Consider the following 23,373-nt stretch of genomic DNA (forward strand, 5'->3'; position numbering starts at 1 on the left):
AACTTTCTCAAGACTTTGACACCCAACTCTCCCGACTTGTCAATATCTGACTACATCTCCAAGATGTGATCACATATAGACCTTTGCTTGCCAATAGGGCTTGAGTGACCTTAAACTTTTCAGGAACTTATGGGTTAGGGAGAATAATTGGAGGAGGTGAAAGAAGTATGATTTCCATGGGACATCATCTTCATTTAGGAAAGCTTGTTTCAAGAGATTTGGGAAGATCGTCTTTTGGGAGATATTCAAGAGAGTTGATTTAAAGTCCTTAATATAGCACCCAATATGAAATATTAAGGCTAGGACCCAACAACCTATTTATAACTGGAAGACGGATGCCGTAATCCAAGTTATAAAATAGTTGAAGGTAGGTAAATGACGATTTACCAATTTACACCATGAAAAACGAAATATAATTAAGTTTTAATTGGATTTGAAACTCCTAGATCTTTTGAGATACATTGAACTTTCAATGGCATGTTTGAATCTCGATTGTGCCCTCTCAAGTTTGTGACTGGGATGCCGAGGATCACAAACAAGGTGTGAATAACCATGCAAATTGACTTGGTACCCTTAACTTTATCACCTAATCGATGTGCCGGTTAACCACACACGCTCCACCGATCTATAATAGAGTCAAGTTACCCTTTGCCACTCTTACTAGTCCTTATTAGTGTGCCGGTTAACCACACACGCTCCACTAATGACTTGGTAAGGTACAAAGTGTAATTTCATGGGTTAGCACCTTTTCACATTTTCCTAAGTAACTAAGATTGGGAATGTACAAGTGTTTAGTTACTTAGTATTTATCATTAATACTTTTAATGAAGGGAGAATTATAGTCCTTTCCTACCCGTTCGGCTAACGACCCTCCACCAGTCAAGGAAGCGGTGGGTGAGAGTGGACACCCATTAAACTGCCATTTTATAGGCAGTAACCTTATACCCCCCTTATAGACCGGCTTCGTGAATGAGGCCTACTAACGGTAAGATTGACTTTATCTTATACATATCTATATAATTAAAATTATAATAATAGTATAAGGGTTTGAATTTTAACTTTTAAAATTCTAAGGGCTAACTTGGAATTAAAGTATTCATAAGAGAAAACTTTTCAAATTCCAAAACTTGAGGGCAAGTTTTGAAACTATTCAAAACTAATTAATTCCATAACTTATGTGTTTAAATTAGTTTTAATTAAAAAACTCTTCAAGTTCCATAACTTGAGGACAAGTTATGGAAGACTTTAAACTAATAAAAGAATGTAACTTTTCTTTATTTTGTAACTTATGGAATTAATTAAGGTTACACATTTTATTACTTAATGAAGTGACTCTTGAACCTCCATAACTTGAGGACAAGACTCTTCATTTTTGTAACCATTACCAACTTTTATGAGTTTTATGAAACTTAAATGTGACTTTTCATATAACTTGAGGACAAGTTACAAAAACACATTTTAGAATCAACTCTTAGATTAAAATGGATTGAAAACACATAATCAATTAACTTTTCTATTAATCTAAGCAACTCATAAGAACAAGATAATTTAATCAAACTTTTTCATGTAATTAGCCTAATCACTAAACTAATACAAAACATGAATCTATTGACAATTATCTTTGAAATTGGATTAGTATGAACATTACCACATCAAAAACAGGATTATAGGTTCAAAAACAGCTTATGGTAATGTTCCTAGTCCATTTCTAGCCAAAAAACTCGAAGATATGCTGTCAGGGGCTCCTACTCGTCGAGTGTATCAACCTACTCGTCGAGTAGGATGATTTTCTTCATGGACTCGGCGAGTTCATCAGTGGACTCGGCGAGTCCAGTGCCCAGAATGCCCGAAATTCGACTTTTTCAGCATTTTTTAGCAATTTGCATCAAGTATAATTGAAAACAAGCCTAGGCTCTGATACCACTGATGAGTTTTGAGCATTCTAACACTCCTAAGTGTACATGCAACCCTAAATACCTTGGATCTATGTTTTCTCTATTATACATGCAAATATGATTATCCAAGGTATTATCCTAACTAGCATACCAAAACATTGATACTAGGATAATAAAATAGATAGAATACATACCTTGTTGTTGTTGCTTGACTCCATGAAGCTTGAGAGCCTAGTGCCCCAAGTGTGACACCTCAAATGGTTCACACAACATCATGAACTCTTGGAATAACCATGAGAAGAAGACATACATGTTCAAATCGGCTAGCCCTCAAAATATGTATCACTAGTGCCAATTTCTTGAACTAAAGGGGTTCTTATATAGTGTGGCTATTAGGGTTACACCATGTAACTCATGACTTTACCCATTCCTTATGCTCCATGGGTTTTAACCTCCATGGAGTATCCATGGATCACCACATGGGTTAAACCCAACATAAAGGAATCTTGGATCATAAGCCCACATATATAAGAATGAATGATTTACACAATCAATCCCCATATATTTAATTAGTCTCTTTTTGATCACTAAATTAAGTCCAAATTAATTCTTGATCAATACTAATTAAATAACATGATTTCATATTAATATATTAGAACTTATAATATATTAATATGTCACAAAATGTCTTTTCCTTATAAACGGTCTATCCAAATGTTCCGATGCCATGCAACCCAAATGGACCATGCCGAGTCGGGTCAAGTACATACCAATTATAGTTATGGATTTAGACACTAATCCAAGAATAAAGTGATAGCGTATGCATCGAGGCAATTGAAAGAGCATGAAAAGAAATACCCCACTCATGATATGGAGTTGGCAGCGGTAGTATTCGCCTTAAAGATATGGAGGCACTATCTTTACGGTACAAAATGCAAACTTTTCACTGATCATAAGAGTCTTCAATATATCTTTAATCAGAAGGAATTGAACATGAGGCAACGGCGCTGGCTAGAGATACTCAAGGACTACGACTGTGAGATACTTTACCATCCTGGTAAAGCAAATGTTGTTGCTGATGCTCTCAGTCGGAAGGTGAATCTTGAAAAGAAAAGGCCAAGAGCGTTGAAAATTAAAGTTGTCTCTACAATTGTGGAAAGTATAAAGAAAGCTCAGGAGGAAGCTTTAGAGAAAAATGACCGAAAGGAGGAACGTTTGGGCAAAACGTTGATGTTTGATACAAACGGTCAAGGACTGAAGGTATTCAAAGATAGGATTTGGGTACCTAAGACGGAAGGAGTAAGAGATCTTCTGATGGAAGAAGCTCACAAGACCATGTACTCGATTCATCCCGGCAGTACGAAAATGTACAGGGATCTAAAACCCTATTACTGGTGGCCGACGATAAAGCTCGATGTTGCTAAGTATGTGGCCGAGTGTGTAACATGTGCTAGGGTTAAGGCACAACATCAGAAACCGTATGGGAGTTTAGAACCTTTACTTGTACCCATGGGTAAATAGGAGGACATTACCATGGATTTTGTGGCTAAACTGCCCAGAACAAGGAACAGTCACGACATGATTTGGGTGGTCGTTGATCGCTTCACTAAGAGTGCGCATTTCATAGCCGCTAACGAGAAATGGTCTATGGATAAACTTGCGAATTCTTATGTGAAGGAAATTGTGAGGCTTCACGGTGTTCCGTTAACAATTGTATCCGATCGTGACAGCCGTTTTACCTCAAGGTTTTGGAGAAGTCTACAAGAGGAATTGGGTACCAAGTTATGTTTGAGTACAGCTTACCATCCTCAAACCGATGGTCAGAGCGAACGAACGATTCAAACATTGGAGGATATGTTGAGAGCATGTACCCTAGAATTCCAAGGTAACTGGGATGAACACTTACCTCTAGTAGAATTTTCCTATAATAATAGTTTCCACTAAAGCATCAAGATGACACCTTATCACACTTTGTATGGGGAAAAGTGTCGAACGCCGTCATGTTGGCTGGAAGCTGGGGAAAAGCAGTTTATGGGACCTGAAATAGTCCACCAGACTGCTGAAAAGTTGAAAGTGATAAGGGAAAGGATGTTAGCTGCTCAAGATCGAAGGTCTCGTCAATAGTAGCACAACGGTAAAAAGACAGACAAAAACGGACGTCGGATGAAGAAGTTATGGATTTTTAACGGATTTCCTGTCACGGTCTGTTAAAAATAATAATATAAAAATTAAAGTCAAAATTAGCCGACGAAAACTAAACGAAAGTTGTAGAGCGTAATTTTACCTACGCGTGCATATAAAGAACGTCAAAAACGGAGCTCGTATGCAAAAGTTATGGATTGTAGAAGTTTTGGCGCGAAAATCGAGAAATAATGTCAAAACTGGGAATTTTCGCATACGTGGACTTCGGCCACGTGTCCTCGCCTCGCATCCGACGCGTGTCCGATCTCGTGAGTCATCCGAACCGGAGAGCTATCCGAAGTGGTCCACTAGGAGTCCGACGCGTGTCCCTTATCATGTGTCCGAGTCTCGCAGGAGGTGCCACGTCCGAAGCCTTGGACTAGACCGCGGTCTAATCAGGAGGCGACACCGAGCCCCTCGCATGCGCAGACCATGTGCGAGCCACCTGCGCACCCTCGCCCAGCTGCTGCCGCGTGTCTCGCCTGCTGACTCCTCCCTTCTAAGCTGACTTCGGACCTCCTATAAATAGAGGGCTTGCGAGCCTTCTCGGATACATTTGGAAAATTACCACTTTTAGCCCCTTTCTTCATATTTTCTTCATCTTAACATCCCCCAAAGCCCCGGTATCGATTATAACCCCCGGAATACGCCACAAAGTGCCCGAGAAGCCCGGAAAATTTATCTTTTCGGTTCCGAATCCCGACCCTCGCAGAGCCCGGTTTCTCAATAAAACTCTCGGTTTTATTAGAAACGAACGTTTTAGGAAACGAATTGCTGCCCGATTTTCATCAAATCAAGTGAGTGTATAGTCACCTTCATCTTACACCTAGATATGAAGTATTTTCTATAAAATACGTGCTACGTGTAATTATATTAATTGTTTAATTGAGGTGGCTGTTAAATTGATGTTTTATACAAGTTTTAAACTGTATATGTATTTTTATCTACAAATATGTTGGGTAAAACATGGGTAGATAGTTGGTGTGTGATGAAATAAAGTGATGAGAGGCCTCGATGTGATTTGTGATCCAGTCATCTAGCGGAGTTTGGATGACGACCACGAACTTTCTAGACAGTCCAGTGGAACGCTAGCAGGCCCGCAACTTGTAGGTGTTAATGAACTTGGGTGTTCATTCGTTGTACTCCATCCCCCTCATGGTTGCCTTTAGGACATGTATGGCTGAGGAAACCCCTTAGCAGTAGTGTCCATCCTGATGATATTCTTTAGGCTAGGTCCCTTGTGATAAATGTTTAGGGACGTAAAGTGAGGATAACGGGAAATGGGTAATCAGGGTTATTGTTGATTGATGAACTTAATAAGTTTATTATTACTGTGGGTTGAAAACCCTATATGCTCACCAGGCTCCCAAGCCTGACCCACTCAGCTTTTTATGTTACAGGTAGTGGACCCCGAGCATAGTCGGAGGATGATGAGAGATTTTTGGATTATAGGCCAGTAGTTGTAAATAACTGTTGAAAGGCTTATAATGTCTTGTTTATGCTTTTGATCTGTATCGGAACATGACATCCCGAGGTTTTGATATGAAATGAAATTATATATTTCTTAAAGAAAGGTTTTGACAAACTTTTATCATATTTTGTATTGGGGACCAATTCCGCAACATCTTTTAAAAAGATTTCTCTGATTTTATTTTAAAAAACATAAATTAAATCGGTATTTTCTGGCCGAGAAATTAGGGGATGTCACAGTTTCAGAGTTAGAGAGTCAATATATATATTACAACAAGCCAAAGAAAATACTTTTTAAATTTTTTTTTTGAAAACAACAATTGATTTAACAACAATTGAGTCTATATATATATATATATATATATATATATATATATATATATATATATATATATATATATATATATATTACAATTTACTTTAACATTGTATCGGTAATATCGGTTGTTAAATCTATATTATTTTCTAGTATTTTCTTTGTCTTGTTGTTTTCAAAAAAGAATATTAAAAAATTCTTTGGATGTATTTTATTGTATAACACATATTATGTTGTGATCCGAAAGTTTATTAACTTTTCTCATGCTTTTTAAAATTTTAACTTATACATTTCAAGTTTTCTTTAAAATTTTACAACATTTTAAACTTTTAAAATTTTTGTATAATTTTTTTACTTATATTTTATCCAAATTAAATGAATAAAAGCTACCAATCGTTGTTAGATAGTTTTTGCTAACATAAAAAAAGGAAACTTATATAAAAAAGAGTGGGTTATTTTGAGAAAAAAGATGAGTCTAATTTACATGATCTGAACCGGTTTTTATCGGATTTTTGCATAAGATATGAATTTTACAGTATAATCGTTTAAACATTAGCCTATAAAAGATGGAGTATAATTGAAAAATATAAATCATATTCAAATAAACAAAAAGTCAAAAAATATATGAAGTCACAACATGAAATCTTGTAAACTAAAAACGTTAAAAAACAATATATTTAAACAAAATTTCAAAAAATAAATTGTATTTGAACAGAACGTAAAAATTAATTAAATAAAAGAAAATACAAATAATAATATTGTTATATAATCTAAATAAAAATATAAAATTATTATTATTATATTATTTATCTTATTTTAAATAAAAAATATATATATTACATTAGTTAACATATTTTAAAGAAAGAAAAAAAAAACTAAAAAAAACATAATTATTAGAAATTGATCGAAAAGACGTCACAAGTTTTTTTTTTTTTTGTGGGTTTTATTTAAGAAACCCAATTATTAATTAGTAAAAAATATGTCATGATAATCTAATTATTAAAAACAATCATTAGAGGTAATGATAAGTATAAAATGGGTAGGAATAAATCATGACTTATAAAAAGGGTCTAGTTAGATGGACCCTTTTCATTATACCATATAAATTATTTCTATTATTAACTTTGTTATCTATTAAAAATATAATAAATTTAAACCAACAAAAAATATTACTTTCTAATTATTACTTTTATTAGGAAAACAATAAAACAAAAAATGATTATTAATTTTAAAATTAATGTTACAACATAATAATAAATATCAACATAAAAATAAAAATAATTGATTATTTGTAAATAAAAAACAATTCAAACAATTGAAGTTATTTAATGAATATCCGTAAGGATATGATTCTCAATTAAAATGATGATCTTTCACAAACGGTTCGTTTGACTACAAAAGAGCGCCAGGCGCTGAACTCTTCATATTTCTTCTTCATCCTCCTCCTCCTCTGACGTGACGTCTCGCATTCACCTTTGTTTTCTTGAAATTAATCGCTTTCCTCTGGCGTTCCTTCTTGGTATACAGATCGTCTTTCTCTAGATCCAAAATGCATATGCGTTTTATCCATCGCAGGGTTTTAAACACATTATTATATGTTGATGTTCTTTCCATTCCATTCCTCTGTAGGTTCTTAGGTTCTTCGTCGAACACTTGAAATTCCTAATATTAACTGTTTTCTCCGGTTCCAAGAAACAAACTAATCTCTAGAATTGGCGACAGTGGAAGAAGACGATGATGTCGATGAGCAAGCGTTCTTGGCCGTTCTCCTTTTCCTTCTCATGCTCTGCATTTTTTTCTTCAGGTATTCTTATCCTTTCTCTAAAATCACGTACGTGGACTTGCATTTCGTTAGGGTTTAATTCATCTAAATCACATTTTCTGTTGTTGCTCTTTCCAATGCAATAGTTATTTCTTTCAGTGTCTAATTGGTTTAACGATCATCTCAAGATTAAAGTTAACACAGTTTTTCACTGAAGTTTGTGTTGCCCAAATTTAACAATACCAACTTCTGTGATCTTCAAAACCTAATTCTTTTAGGGTTTAGTAATTTTAAAAAAAAAAAAAATTTATATAGTAGTCACTGATTATTTTGAAGATGAAATTGAAGACATTTGACACTCAAATTGAGACGTGAACATTCTTTTTGGAATTTCAGAGCAAGATTTTTTCTTTATACATCGCCTTTCACCATAGTGCTGGGTGTTATTCTTTTTTCAGTTTGAACATTCTCCTGGACAATTGAGTGACTCTAAACATCTGTTCTTCTGTTGTGTGTTCTTAATTCTTGTCATTTATAGTGGAGATACTAAATCTTGTTGTACTCCAAGTGTATTGAGAAATAGCAAACCACTTTCAGTTCATAATCCAGGTATGTTCTATTCTATTCTATTAAACATCTGTATATATATATATATATATATATATATATATATATATATATATATTTTGTTGTGTGTTTTAAATCCCCATCACTTATAGTTGAGATACTAAATTCTTGCTATATGTATTAGTTTACATTGATCAGCATTTCAAACTAGAAGAACTTGAACATGATACAATAAATAGCAAAATACTTTCATTTTTTCTATTATTTGCATCTTTTCCCTTTTTATTTTTCTTTATATTACAACAATGTAGCTTTCTATTTGAAAAATCTAAAAAGTTATATTATCGTACTTTAAGTTATCTTATTTTAAGCACATTTTATATTAAAAATTAAACCAAATAGTTGCGTTTTAACTTCCACTCTTTTTTTTATCATGGCATTGCACTTTGAAAAATCCATCAGTTATGTCATTGCACTTTGAAAAATTCAAACTTTTCACTTATTGAGATATTTTACTTTGAAAAATCCATCAATTTTTTTATCAAATCATTTTATTTTTAAAAACCTACCAATTATATCATTGTACTTTCCGTTTTCCTATAAAAAACACATTTCCCTTTAAAAAAGCAACCAAATTATAGCATTGCACTTTCAGTTTTTTTTAATGTTACAACTTTATAACTTTTATATTGTTTTTTATCAAGGGATTTAATTTTGTAAAATTGACCGGTTTTAGAATTGTACTCTCACTTTTCTCATAAGCACATTTTTCTTTAAAAATCAATCCAATTATAGCATTTTATTTTAGTTTTCTGTCAATTACTACATTGTAACTTTCAAATTTTTTTTATTCAAGGCTATATACTTTGAGAAATCTACCACACTGATGTTTCTTTTCTCTCTCTCTCTCTCTCTATATATATATATATACATATACATATATATATATATATATATTATTCACTTCTTAATCCAGGTATGTTCTATTCTACTAAATTCCTATCACTTATAGTGGATATACTAAATTCTTTATTTATGCATTAGTTTACATAGATTATCATTTCAAACCAAAACAACTTTAATAAGATAATAGGCTAAATGCAATAAATAGCAAAATAGTTTCATTTATTTTTACAATTGCATTGTAGCTTTTAAAAAGTTTCTTATCAAGGCAATGCACTTTTCAATTTTCTTACTATAAGCATATTTTCCTGTTCAAAATTAGCAACATTGTAACTTTCATGTTTTTTCTTATCAAAGCATTTTACTTATGAAAATACTTCCAGTTTTAGCATTTTACTTTTAGTTTGCTTATTATACACATATTTTTATTTGAAAAATTAACCCGTTTATATATTTTCTCTTTCAAAAATCTACCAATTATAGCAGTGTTATTTAAGTTTTTGTTGACTTAACCGCATTTCCTATTGAAAAATGAACCCAATTATTGCATTTTAACTTCCACTTTTTTTTTTCCCTATTAAGGAATTGCACTATGAAAAATCCACCAATTATAGCATCACACATTTTAGCTTTCTTTTTGTTACAACCTTTTAACTTTCAATTTTTTTTTCTTATCGTGGTATTTTACATTGAAAAATCAATCAAATTATTCAATACGGCATTTAATCTTGAAAAATGTATTCCAATTATAGCTTTGTATAAAAAGCAAATTTCCCTTTGAAAAGTCAACCAAGTTTTAGTATTTAGCTTCTCAGTTTTGTTTTTCTAGCATTGGTCTTTTCCAAATTTCTTATAACAAGGTATCTTACTTTGAAAAACCCAGCAATTTTATTCTTAATAATGCTATTTATTGTACCTTCATTTTTATTATAAGCTCATTTCGTTTTGAAAAATAACCCATTTATAGCATGGCATTGTTCAGTTTCCTTATATAACAATTTTAGTTTCAAATGCATTTCATTTTTTAAAATCTACTGATTGTAGCATTGCACCTTGAATTTTATTTTAAACTCATGTCCTTTTGAAAAATCAAGCCAATCATAGCATTGCACTTTTCAGTTTTTTTTCATCTACAATATTGTAACTTTCAAAGGTTTTCTTATCAAGGCATTTTTATGAAAAAATGTTTCCGTTTTTTTAGGTTGGATGATTTTATCTTTATGTTAGAACATTTTTACTTTCAAAACATTTCTTATTAAGTCTTTTTATGTTGAAAAATCTACCAGTTATAGCTTGGCACTTTTCAGTTTTATTTCTGTTACAACATTGTACTTTCAGTTTTCTTATTTTGAAAAATAACCCAGTTCTAGCATTGTAATTCTCAGTTTTCTTTCTGTTTTGATCATTGCATTCTTAGATGCATCATGGTATGTCGTATTGATTTAGGTTATTGATATATAGGAAATTGTGTGGGCTCCACAATACAGGTTAAAAGAAGTCATAGATGCATCTCTGCATGTAGATACAGGTACAGTTATGTTTACTCTGGCCAATGTGTGTTCTATGTCTACATACACTAGCATGTTTACTTTTCTTCATTTCTAAATTCTAAATTGTTTAGGCTATTTGCTCTTTTCTCTCCCTTTTGATCAATGTACCTTTTCAATTATTAATCTCTTGATAATAATGATGCTTAAGATCATCTCTGCATTTTTCTATAGTTGCTATGCTGATTTAATGCATTCTTTGTTTAGCCTTCATCAACTCTTAATTCAGACACTCAATTCATATTCATAGTAGTGTAGGTGTAGATTATTAACCTTTTGTTTTTTGAATCTTAAGATCACCTCATTCTCTTTCTACACTTTTTGCCAATTATATATAACTGGTTCTTGTCAACTCAAGTATGGTGGTAAATTGCAAGTGAGAAATATATTTGGTGTCTTTTTTAAGCCTCTTTGACTCTTAATGTTGATTTTGGCTGGTTAGTAAAATTAGGTTATTGATATAGAGTATACAGTATTTTATTAGATGAATAGTAAGTTGAATCATGGTATCTCGTGTTCATTAGTAATTTGTTGTGCAGTTTCATTTTTCCTTTTTATCTTTTTTGATCCATGCAGTTTTCTTTGTTGTGCAGTTTCCTTTTAATCATCAGAAATGTCTATCATAGGGTTCAATGATTTCTTTTTCCCAATTACTAAACTTTTGATATCAACTTTAAGGTCATCTATCTCATTTCTCTTATTTATTTGTCTATTTATTTATTTATTTTATTATTTCTACAGGTGTGATAGTAAATGCAAGTTTGTTTACCCATCTTCCCACTCATATAAAATAATGACATATGGAATCCATTAATTCTCTCATAAAATTTAGACATTTGTGTTGATCTATTGAGTAGGAAGATGAATAGGAGGATATTTGATTACTCAGGTTCCTAATATGGTTTTTTTTCCCTACTTTGAAATTTAGGGTCTTTGAGTTTCTTGATTAAGTTTTTCTTGTTTTTCATCTCGTCCTTCATTTTAAACTGATATTATCTTTGAATCCTTTGGTTTTATTCATTTTTGAATGTTTTTTTCTAGTTGATTGATCTTGTGGGTTTTTGTAAAAATCAACTGTTTCTCCTCTTTCTTCTTCTTTTTTTTTTTTTTTTTTTTTTTTTAGACAAATGAAGCTCTTTTGCAAATTTCAACTGTTTCTCTTTTGCCTCTTTTGAGATTTAACATTGCATAATTCAGTTTAATTTCTGTTACAACACTGTAACTTTCATGGTTTTTCTTATTAAGCCATTTATACTTTCAAAATACTTGCAGTTATTGGATTGTACTTTCATTTTGTTAAACACACACACACACACTTTCATTTAGAAAAATCAACCTGTTTTTACATTGACAATTGACAAATCTGCTAGTTAATATAGCATTGTACATTCAGTTTTCTTTTTATAAGCATATTTTCCTTTTAGTTTTCTAACTTTCAAATTTTATACTATTAATTCATTTAAAGGTAAAAAATATATCAACTTTTTTCTTAATAAGGCATTTATTTATCAAATTTATCATTATTATGGCATTCAATTTCGAAAAATCCTCCATCTGTGGCTTTGTACTTTGATTTTTTCCTTTTATGGCATTTTACTTTTAAAAGATCACCAAATATAAAATTCAACTTTCAAAAATACTATAAGCACGTTTCTCTTTAATGGCATTTTTTTAACTTACAAGAACATTTTTTTAATTAGCAGCAAACCAGTTTCAGTTTTTAATCCAGGTATGTTCTATTCTGTCCTCTCTATGTTCTATTCCTTTTAGTTTTCTTTTTATAAGCACATCTACATTTGAAAAATCAACCTAATTAAAGCATTGCACTCTGTTGGTTGATTTTTAATTTACAAATACAAATAAAGGGATATCAGAGTCACTTACATCACATGTACTAATTATTTTACATTTCTCTCCATGATATGGTGTTCTAATTATCATGATTTTGATGTATTAAATGTGGTCAGGAACATTCTCTTTTTCTTCTTGATTTTCACGTGGGTGTCTTTTGTCAATTTACTCTTTTTTCCTTTGCTGGTATTATTTTTTTCTGATAAAATGAGCTTTTGAGGCTAATGTCAAAAAGATGCTCTGTTTAAAAGCCTGTTTCTCTCGTGTAGATTAATTTATTAAGAAATTGATATGGTGCAACTTTATATGGTAGTTTAAGTTATTTTGTTTTATCTTCTCTTCTTTTTAAATCATGATGCCTTGGTTATTTCATGTCTTATGTGAACAAATGTTTACTGTGTTTTCTTTTTGATCATGAAGCTATGGTTATTTCTTAGTTGGTGTGATTCATGATGTGTTTGTATAACGACTGATTATCATTGTTTTGTGCATAAAGTATAATTGATGTAATACTTCATTTTCGTAGATGAATAGTATGTTGAATCATGGTATGTCGTTTTCATTTAGGTTATTATTGATAGAGAGGAAAGTTACAAAATTTATGTAATACTTCATTTTGGACATCACTCACACCAACATCATTTTTTAATTTCTTTTTACAAAAAAAGAAAAAGAAACTTATTGACTTTTTTAAATACACAAAACAGGATTCTTTCTCATGTAATTTTTCTGTAGGCTCCTCGATATGATGGTGGCTGTAAATACTTTAAAATCTCAGGTCTTTTCTAACTCTCAACCATTATTTAACATTTAGATATAAAATTACTATGGAATTTTCTTATAAACTGAACTCAAACTATCAACTACTTCAGGCCATTAATTTTATACGTATTGGTAGAGAAGAAGCTGTGCATAAGAAAATTTGTGGGCATTGTATTAATGGTTGTATTTGATATTTGTTTACTACAAGATTTCAGAAAAAATAAGCCTAAATTATTAATCAGTTGAGTTATATTAAACATTTTTACAGCAGCTGATATGCAAACCACCAAAGATATTAAGGTGAGACTAGATGAATCTGCACAGACCACAATTTGAGTATGTTATATAACTCTTTTTTGACATTTTTTTTTAATTTATTTTCTTAAAGATCTATTCAAACAAGATGTATCTGACACTGAGATTTATTTTGCTATCTTCCTTTGGGTCTTTTGGTGTTTGCAGTTATGAGAGTTCATTATCAGTTAGTTTAGTGTAAGTTACATTTTTGGTCCCCAAGTATAGCTGATTTTTCCAGGTTTGGTCCCAAAAAATTTTCACTTGCAATTTTGGTCCTTACTGAAGTAATTTGCAATTGAGGTAATTTGCAGTTTTACTTATTATAAAAGCATTCACTTTTTTTTTTTTAATTAAAGCATTTAATATGAAATTTTTTCCAATTATGACTTTTCAAAAGTTTCAGCTTTTAATGTTACAACATTGTATCTTTCAGATTTTCTCCTATAATGGCATTTTACTTTGATTTGAAAAATCTACCATATATAGCATTAAATTTGAAAAATCTACCAATTAAAGCATTGTACTTCAGTTTTCTTATTATAAGCCTTTACCCTTTTGAAAAATCAAAGCAATTATAGCATTACACTTTGCAGTATCTTTCTGTTACAACTTTGTAGCTTTAAAAAAATATCTAAACATTTTACTTTGAAAATTTTACCAATTATAGCATTGTAGTTTCAGGTTTCTTTTTAGAAGCACATTTTTCAATATTATTGTATTGCACTTCTTGGTTTTCTTATAAACACATTTCCCTTTGAAAAATAAACATATTTATAGCATTGCACTTATCATTGTTTTTTTTAATCACATTTTATTTAGAAAAATTAATCCATTTTCATCATTGCACTCTTTACTTTTGTTTTTGTTACAACATCCAACTTTCAAATGTTTTTTCATTAAGGCAGTTTACTTTGAAAATTCTACTGATTATAGGATTGTTTTTTAGTTTTTTCTTATTATAATCATATTTCCCCTTTGAAAATCAATCGAATTATAGCATTGCACTTTTCAGTTTTCTTTCAGTTATGACACTGCAGTTTTCAAATTCTTTCCTATCAATGCTGTTTACTTTGAAAGTTCCACCAATTTTAGCATTTTAGTTTCAACTTGTCTTATTATATGCATATTAACCTTTGAATATAAAATACCTGATAGCCATAGTTTTCAACTCAGTTTTCTAATTTTAGTACAGCATTGTATCTTTCAAATTTTTTCTTATCAAGGCATGCGACTTTCAAAATTACCAATTACAGCATTTTATTTCTTATTTTAAGTATGTATCCTTTAGAAAAACTTAACCAAATTCTTTGCAGTATCTAAGACATTTTACTTTGAAAAGTCTACCATTTTACATTACAGCCCTTAGGTTTTGCAAAAATGTGTAGATTTACCTTTTTTGTGGATTTTTTCCTTTTATGGCATTTTTTAACTTATAAGCACATTTTCTCTTTAAAGATCAACCAAATTATAGCAATGCAGTTTTATTTTTCTCTTGGTTACATCATTGTAAGATTTAATTTTGTTTTCTTATTAAGGTTTTTTTTTTTTTTTTTTTTTTTTTTGAGAAATCTACCACTTATAGCTAGGCACTTTTAGTTTTTCTTTGGTTACAACATTGCACTTTTAGTTTTCTTGTTTTAAGCATGCACATTTACTTTCGAGAAATCAACCCAACTATAGGATTGTACTCTGTTGGTTGATTTTTTATTTTTACTTTGTTGTAGGATTACAATTAAAGGGATATCAGAATCACATGTATCACATGTACTTCTGTTGAATGATATAGGTACAATGAATGATGTATAATTTTGTTGGTCGAGTTTTATATACTTATGTGAATCTTTTTTCTGTTCTGTGTATGCCTGATTATCAGTGACTTCACATTTCTCCCCATGGTGTTCTACTTATCATGATTTTGATGTATTCAATGTGTTTAAGACATTATTTTTTTCTTCTTGATTTTTTTCAGATAAGCTATGCAGGTAGTGTATATTCATGCTTTCTTATTTTGATGTATCCAATGTGATCATGAAGCCATGGTTATTTCTTAGTTGGCATGATTCATGATGTGTTTGTATATTGACTCACTATCATGGTATTGTGTGGATAACAAACATAGGCCTCTTTGTGAGGTTTCTTTCTTTTACCCATTATCTATCCTATTTTCACATAATTTCATCTTTTTTTATAACCTTTTGGATTTATTTACTAGGAAGTGTTTCCTTTCTTGGGTTTCTGCTTGAATGTTGGGGAGCAGAAGCATGGGTCTTCTCTTCTTTTCTGACTTCCTTGATTTATTTGAAAACAAATTTTCAATTCTTAAATTTTTTTATTTGGACAATGATTCATAGCAGTGTAATGGCTCTAAGGGTATCCTATCCTTTTATTTCAGTGTAATTTTCTGTTCTTGAAATTTAAGATTATTAATGTTTTGTTTTGAGTATAAATCTTGAGTTCATTTCATCTTTTCTCTAAAATTCAGTTTTAAAGTTGCCATTCATGTTAAGAAATAAGAGCTTTTTTCTTTTTATACTGGTGATGCTTATATTTTGATTTGATGTAGGCCTCTTTGACTCCTAATGTTGATTTTGGGTGTAGGGATATCAGAATAGTTAAATTAGGTTATTGATATAGACTATAAAGTATTTTGTTAGATGAATGGTAAGTTGAATCGTGTTCATTAGTTAGTTATTGATATAGAAACAAAATTAGCAATTTTCCCTTTTATCTTTTTTGATTCATGCAATTTCATTTGTTGTGTTAACCATCAGAAATTTCTATCATAGGGTTCAATGATTTCTTTTTCCCAATTACTAAACATTTGATATGAACTTTAAGATCATCTCATCTTTTTTTTTTTCCACAGGTGTGATGGTAAATGTAAGTTTGTTTACTCAGCTTAGCTCTTATCATCTATATAATTATTTAATACATTTTACTCTATCTTCCTACCTTTTGTTTCTACCCATCTTCCCATTCATATAAAATAATGACATATATGGAATCCAATAATTCTCTCTAAAATTTAGACATTTGTGTTGATCTATCGAGAAGGAAGATGAATAGGAACTAAAGATAGGAGGATTTATGGTCACATTGTACATGCAAATTAGTTTTTATTTTTTGTTTCATTGTTAAGCAAGTGAACTGATACCTTCTTATAGGCTTATCATTATTCATTTCTGATAGGCTGTTCCTTAAAATGTACATGATTTTGTTGTCATGGACAATTGAGTGATTCTAAACACCTCTTTTTTTGTTGTGTGTTCTCAATTCTTGTCACTTTTATTGGAGAATTAGCAAACTACTTTCTGTTCTTAATCCAGCTATGTTCTGTTTTACAAAACCTCTCTATATATTTTCTGTTTGTTCTAAATTCCTATCATTTATAATGGAGATACTAAATTCTTGCTGTATGTATTTGTTTACTAAAAGAACTGGAACAAGAAAATGGGCTTAATACAATAAACCGCAAAATACTTTCATTTTTTTCTATTATTTCATTGTTACTTTCATTTGTTTTCTTATCAAGGCATTTTACAGTGAAATATCTGCACTCTTCCGTTTTCTTACCATAAGCACATTCCTCTTTTGATATTTAGCATTGCATTTTTCATTTTTATTTCTGTGACAACAATTTAACTTTCATGGTTTTTCTTATTAAGGCATTTATACTTTCATTTTGTTAAACATACAGACATTTTCATTTAAAAAAATCAACCTGTTTTTACGGTATCAACTTTTTTCTTATCAAGGCATTTAGTTTTAAAAAATTTATCAAAGCTTTCTTTATCATGTCATTTCTTTTTGAAAAATCCACCAGTTATAGCTTTGTTCTTTGATTTTTTCCTTTTATGGCATTTTACATTGAAAAAATCACCAAATATGGCATTTAACTTTCAAAAGTACTACAAGCACATTTCTCTTTAATGGCATTTTTTTAAACTTATAAGCATATTTTCTCTATAAAAATCAACCAAATTGTAGCAATGCATTTATTTTTATTTTTCTCTTGGTTACATCATTGTAAGATTCAAATATATTTTTCTTTTCTTATAAGGCTTTTTATGCTGAGAAGTCTACCAGTTATAGCTAGGCACTTTTAGTTTTTCTTTGGTTACAACATTATACTTTAAATGCACTTTTACGTTTGTAGGGTTACAAATAAAGGGATTTACTTCTGTTGAATGATATAGGTACAATGAATCATGTTTAATTTTGTTGGTTGGGCTTTATGTACTTATGTGAAGACTTCACATTTCTTCCCATTGTGTTTTACTTATCATGATTTTGAGGCTTTTTTACTTTGCCTTGTTATTTGGAGACAGAAGTTAATTTTTCTTGGAACTTGCTTCTTCTTCTTCTTTTTTTTCTATGTTGACAACAATCTTTTGGAATGGAGCTTTTTTTAGGTTTTTAGTTATCCATTAACCTATCAATTTAAAATTATAGTTTTAAGTAAATAGCTGGTTTATATGTTTCTCTAGGGGTCCCAAACATGTGCAAAAGTTGCAGGCTTGTACAATACTAAAGATTAGGCATGAATAGTTAAGTGGTGTTTGATTTGAGGGAATGTAATGCTTAATTCCTATGGAATGAAAGGAGCTGTTGTCTTGCCTGATGGAATGGAATGGAATGGAATGTGATTCCTTCCCCCTTTTTTAGCAAGGAGTGTTATTTTTTATAATCTTAATTTGATTTATGTGAGCTTTTATTATGATTTTTTTTATACATTTTAAGAAAAAATGTTTACTTATGATTAAACAATGTATAACAGAATAGTTAAAGCCATACTTTACTTTTTATATAATAAAAAAGGTTTTACCTTTACATTCCAAAAAATCAAATTTCACAATATCGTTCAATTCTGACATGAGAGGGGTTAAGAGGAATGTAAGGTAAAATAGTCATTTAGTGCTTAACAACCTTTTAGTAATTTTCTTTTCCAACTTTAGTTTCTTGATTTAATTATCAAAATATTTATGCAGTTTTCAGATACTTACTGCTAAGGATTAACACATTTTGAAAAAACTATCAAACTCTTTCTTATCAAAGCATTTTACTTTGAGAAATCTACTTTTTGTAGCAGTGTCTTTCATTTTTATTTTTTTATATGAACATTTCCTTTTAAAAAATCAATCCATTTATAGCATTGCACTTCAAAAAAATTCTTACCAACACATTTTACTTTCAAAAACCTAACAATTATGGCAGTGTTTTTTCACTTTTTTTTTTCTTTTATAAGCACATTTCGACTTGAAAAACCAAACCAGTTATAGCATTGCACTTTTCTGTTTTCCTTCTGTACAACACCGTGAATAAATACTGAAAATTTAAGATATGTATGTAGTAATAATCACATGTGTATGTGTGTTAAATAATAAATGTTTAAGTGTATTATACATATTAATCTTGAAATTCTTGATTTTTTCTCTTTTTATGACATTTTTGACCCTTTGACCGAGTTCGACCGAGTTGGCCGAGTTTTACAACACTGATTGTTACTGTTAAGATTTTTTTTGTTAAGACATTTCACTTTGAAAAATCTACAAATTATAGCATTATACTTCAGTTTTCATTTTATAAGCATGTATCCTTTTGAAAAATTAATCCAATTGTAGCATTACACTTTGCAGTATATTTCTCTTATGACTTTGCAACTTTCAATTTTTTTTTTTTTTTTTTTTTTTTATCTTGGACATTAAAATTTGAAAAATCTACCAATTATAGCATTGTAGTTACAGTTTTCTCTTTATAAGCCCATTACTCTTTGAAAATTAAACCTTCATAGAGCATTGCACTTTTTTGGTTTTCTTTCTGACAACATTTTAAATTTTAAACTCATTATGAAGTATTGTACTTTCACTTTTCTTATAAACCCTTTTCCCTTGGAAAAATCAACACACTTTTTAGTGTGTTTTTTGTGTTACAAAATAGTAACTTTCAACTTTTTTCTAATAAAGGCATTTTTTTTTGAAAATCTACCAGTTATAGCATTGTACTTTCAGTTTTTTTGTTATAAGCATATATCCTTTTGAAAAATCAACCCAATTATAGCATTGGACTTTGTCGTATCTTTCTTTTACAACTCTGGAACATTCAAAAGATTATAAAAAAAAGAATCTTAATATCAACTTGTTTTTTCTACCGTTGCTATAATAGAGGAAAATACACATATTTTTACTCAAGTTCGATGCTTGGTGGTGGTAATATGCAGTTTATCTGGTTTGTGTGATCTTGATCGTCCCTTTTCTATTATAAAGCTTTTACGTCTATATGCAAAAGTTTAATCTTTTTCATTAACAAGTGTTTTCTTTTTCTTTTTTGGGTTTCTTGTTCAAAGTTGGGGACCACAAACATGTGAATCCCTGTCTTCACCTTTACAGAACTTCAGCTTTTTATATAATGAATCGTCAGATCATCTCTGCTTTTATCTATGGTTTCTATGTTGACTAAATGCATGTATGTTTTAGTTCTCATCAACTCTTTAGTCACAAACTCGCTTCATAGTAGTGTAGATTATTATTATTATTAACCTTTTGATTTTGACCCTTAAGATCATCTCATTCTTTTTCTACAGTTTCCATTATTGACCTTCTCATTATGAATCTTAATAACATCTACTTTATTTATACAGTTGCTATAGCGGAGTAAAATGCACATATATTTACAGAAAGTCAGTTTTTGTCAACCAATGCTTGGTGGTAAATTGCAGTTTGTCTGGTTTGACCATTCTTATTTTACCCCCTTTATTAATATTCATGTGCAACCTTTCTGTTTTATAGCTTTTACATTTTTCTTTCGGTAATATTAATCTTTTTAAATGGCTTATCTATACCATATTAATCTACTTTCATTTGTTTAATCACATATTGGATTAGTTCATTAGGAAGGAAGCCCAAGAAATACACACATTTTGTTTTTTCATCCGTTAATTGTCTTGATTATTGATTCTTCTTTGATGGATTTTTAAATGGTCGATGTTCCTTGATAAATTCTTTCTTACTTGAAAATTAGGGTCTTTGAGTTTCTTGGTTTTCATTTTATACATAGATTCGGTTTTATGTATTGGTAATAGGCGAGTGATCCTGCTGTTTATTCCTTTTAAGTTCATCGTTTTAGTTTCTTGGTCAATCATTTAGAATGAATCATAGTAAATTTTTGGGTGTTTTCCCCTTGTATATTTTGATGCTATCATTTTCTTTGGTTCTAGTGATGAATAGTAAAATTAGGTTTAGTGATAAAGAGTATAAAGTATTTTGTTAGTTGAATAAAATCATTGTATGCCGTAGGTTATTGACATAGAAGATATGGTGTGGGCTAAAAAATACGGGTTGAAAGGAGTCATAGATGCATCTCTTCATGTAAAAATTGCTTCTAGAGGTAATGAAACCAGTTCCTTTTCATGTCTGAAAGGTATTTTTTGTATTCTCACAAAATTAGCAACTGTTGACTCTTTGATCCACTTATATGTTCTTTTTTTTTTTCATTTTACTTATTTATATTACCCTTTTACCTTGGAAAAGTTAACCCAAATATAGATTTCAATTTTTATTTATGAAAGCACTTAATTTGAAATTTCCACCAATTATATCTTTTCAAAATTTTCAGTTTTTTTCCTATGAAAAATCTTTCAGTTTTTCTTGGAACTTATTTTATCTCTTTTTAATCTTATTGTAATCAAGACAAGAATTTGAACTCTGTTGATAACTATCTTTTGGTGACAATGGAGCTTTTTTTAGGTTTAAGTTGTTGAAGCAAAACTAACAGATAGCACTAGCAGTGTAATGAGCTTTTTCCTTTATTAATTTTTTTAGTACGAATCTTAATATCATCTGATCTTGTTTTTTCTACAGTTGCTATAATAGAGATAGATACACATATTTTTACTGAAATTCGATGCTTCTTTATATAGCTAATACATTTATATGCAAAATTAATCTTCTTTAAATTGGCTTATCTGTCCCATATTAATACAAGTAAACCCCTGATTTCTTTCTTGTAGACTAATTAAATAAGAAATTGCTATGGTGCAACTTATTTTATTTTTTTGCATGGATGGTTTCATTTATTTTCTTCTGGGTTTACAATAAACAATACTGATGTCACACACACACACACACATATATATATATATATATATATATATATATATATTTGGGTTATTTCTTTTTAACGTAATGAGCTTAATGGCTACTTAAGCACTTAGTCTGGACAACTATATATGGCTGTTTTTTAGCTTAATCTGGAACAGGAAATCCAAGAAACCTGACTTAATGTATTAAGACACCAACACTTTACAGATGTATTAATTTAGTGCCACTCAGACAATTTATTCAATCTAAATCTTAAGATTAAGATCATCTCTGCTTGTTTTCTGTAGTGAGAAATGAATGTATCTTATTTCTATGGTTTCTGTGTTGACTAAATGCATGTATTATGTATCTTTCTTTACTCATATTAGTCACACACTCGATTCATAGTATCTCATTCTTTTTCTACAGTTTCTTATCAAGTCTTAAGATTATTAATGATCCCATCCTTTTATTGCAGTGTAATTATTCAGTTCTTGAAATCTAAGATTATTAATCTTTTGGTTATAAATCTTTAGATCATCTCATCTTTTTACTAAAATTCAGTTTTAATGTTGCCATTCATGTTAAGAAACAAGAGCTTTTTTCCTTTTATACATTTTTTCATTATGAATCTTATTAACATCTAATTTATTTATACAGGAGGAAAATACGCATATGTTTACTGAAAGTCGGTTCTTGTCAACCGATGATTGGTGGTAAATTGCAGTTTGTTTGGCTTTTCATTCTTATTTTACCGTCTTCATTCATCATATTAATGTTCATCCTTTCTATTTTTTAACCTTTTGGATTTGTTAAATTTGGAAGCAACCCCAAGAAATGTCTCTTCAACCCATGGCTTATCTATCTCATTTTTTGATCAAGCTCTTATAGATATTGCTGAATCTAAAGGAAAGGATACAGTAAACTTATAAATCTCTACATTTGAGGAACTTAAACAACTTTTACACTTTGATGAAACGATTAACGTCATAGAAGAAACATCCAACAAAGAAACTTCTGTATATATTTCAGAAGAAGAAGTAGAATCTCTTTCTTTTGATATAGAGCCTAACTTCCCGATGAATAAAACTGAACCACATTTCGATCATCCTGGAGAATCTTCTTTTCAAGGTGAAAGAAGAAAAATATCTAAAACTGAAAAAGGTCATAGAACTGGCTCTATGCCAGATCTTCCCACTGGAAACCCAAACCAGTTCGAAACAAACGTCCTCAATATTGACAACATTGAAACAAATAGAAAAGAAGTTATAGACAGATGGACTTCGGAAATAAGTCTAATCATTCAGATTAACAAAGAAAAATATGCAACAAAAGAATCTTACTTGAAAATTAGGGTCTTTAAGTTTCTTGGTTGTTTTTCATTTTATACATAGATTTGATTTTATGTATTGGTAATAGGCGATTGATCCTGCTCTTTATGCCTTTTAAGTTCATTGTTTTAGTTTCTTGGTCAATCATTTAGAATGAATCATAGTAAAATTTTGGGTGTTTTCCCCTTGTATATTTTGATGCTATCATTTTCTGTAGGCCCCTTTGATTCCTACTGTTGAATAGTAAAATTAGGTTATTGATATATAAAGTATAAAGTATTTTGTTAGATGAATAAAATCATGGTATGCTGTATTCATTTAGGTTATTGATTGATATAGTGGTCTTGATTATAAGGATCTTTCCTGGTTTAAATATTTCCTATTCTATTTAGTTATTTATTTAGATACAATTCTAG

General features: G+C 30.2%; 1 long non-coding RNA gene across 1 annotated transcript; it reads left to right on the top strand.

Annotated features, from left to right (window-relative positions):
* Positions 1-20,182: 20,182 nt before the first annotated feature.
* On the top strand, positions 20,183-22,386 carry LOC145115160 (uncharacterized). Its single transcript, XR_013711437.1, has 3 exons — positions 20,183-20,255; positions 20,844-20,934; positions 22,287-22,386. It is a non-coding gene; the product is annotated as an uncharacterized LOC145115160 (long non-coding RNA).
* Positions 22,387-23,373: the final 987 nt, after the last annotated feature.

Source organism: Lactuca virosa, chromosome 5 (genome assembly GCF_052849685.1).
Source record: "Lactuca virosa cultivar CGN04683 chromosome 5, Lactuca_virosa_CGN04683_v6, whole genome shotgun sequence".
Taxonomy (NCBI): Eukaryota; Viridiplantae; Streptophyta; class Magnoliopsida; order Asterales; family Asteraceae; genus Lactuca; species Lactuca virosa.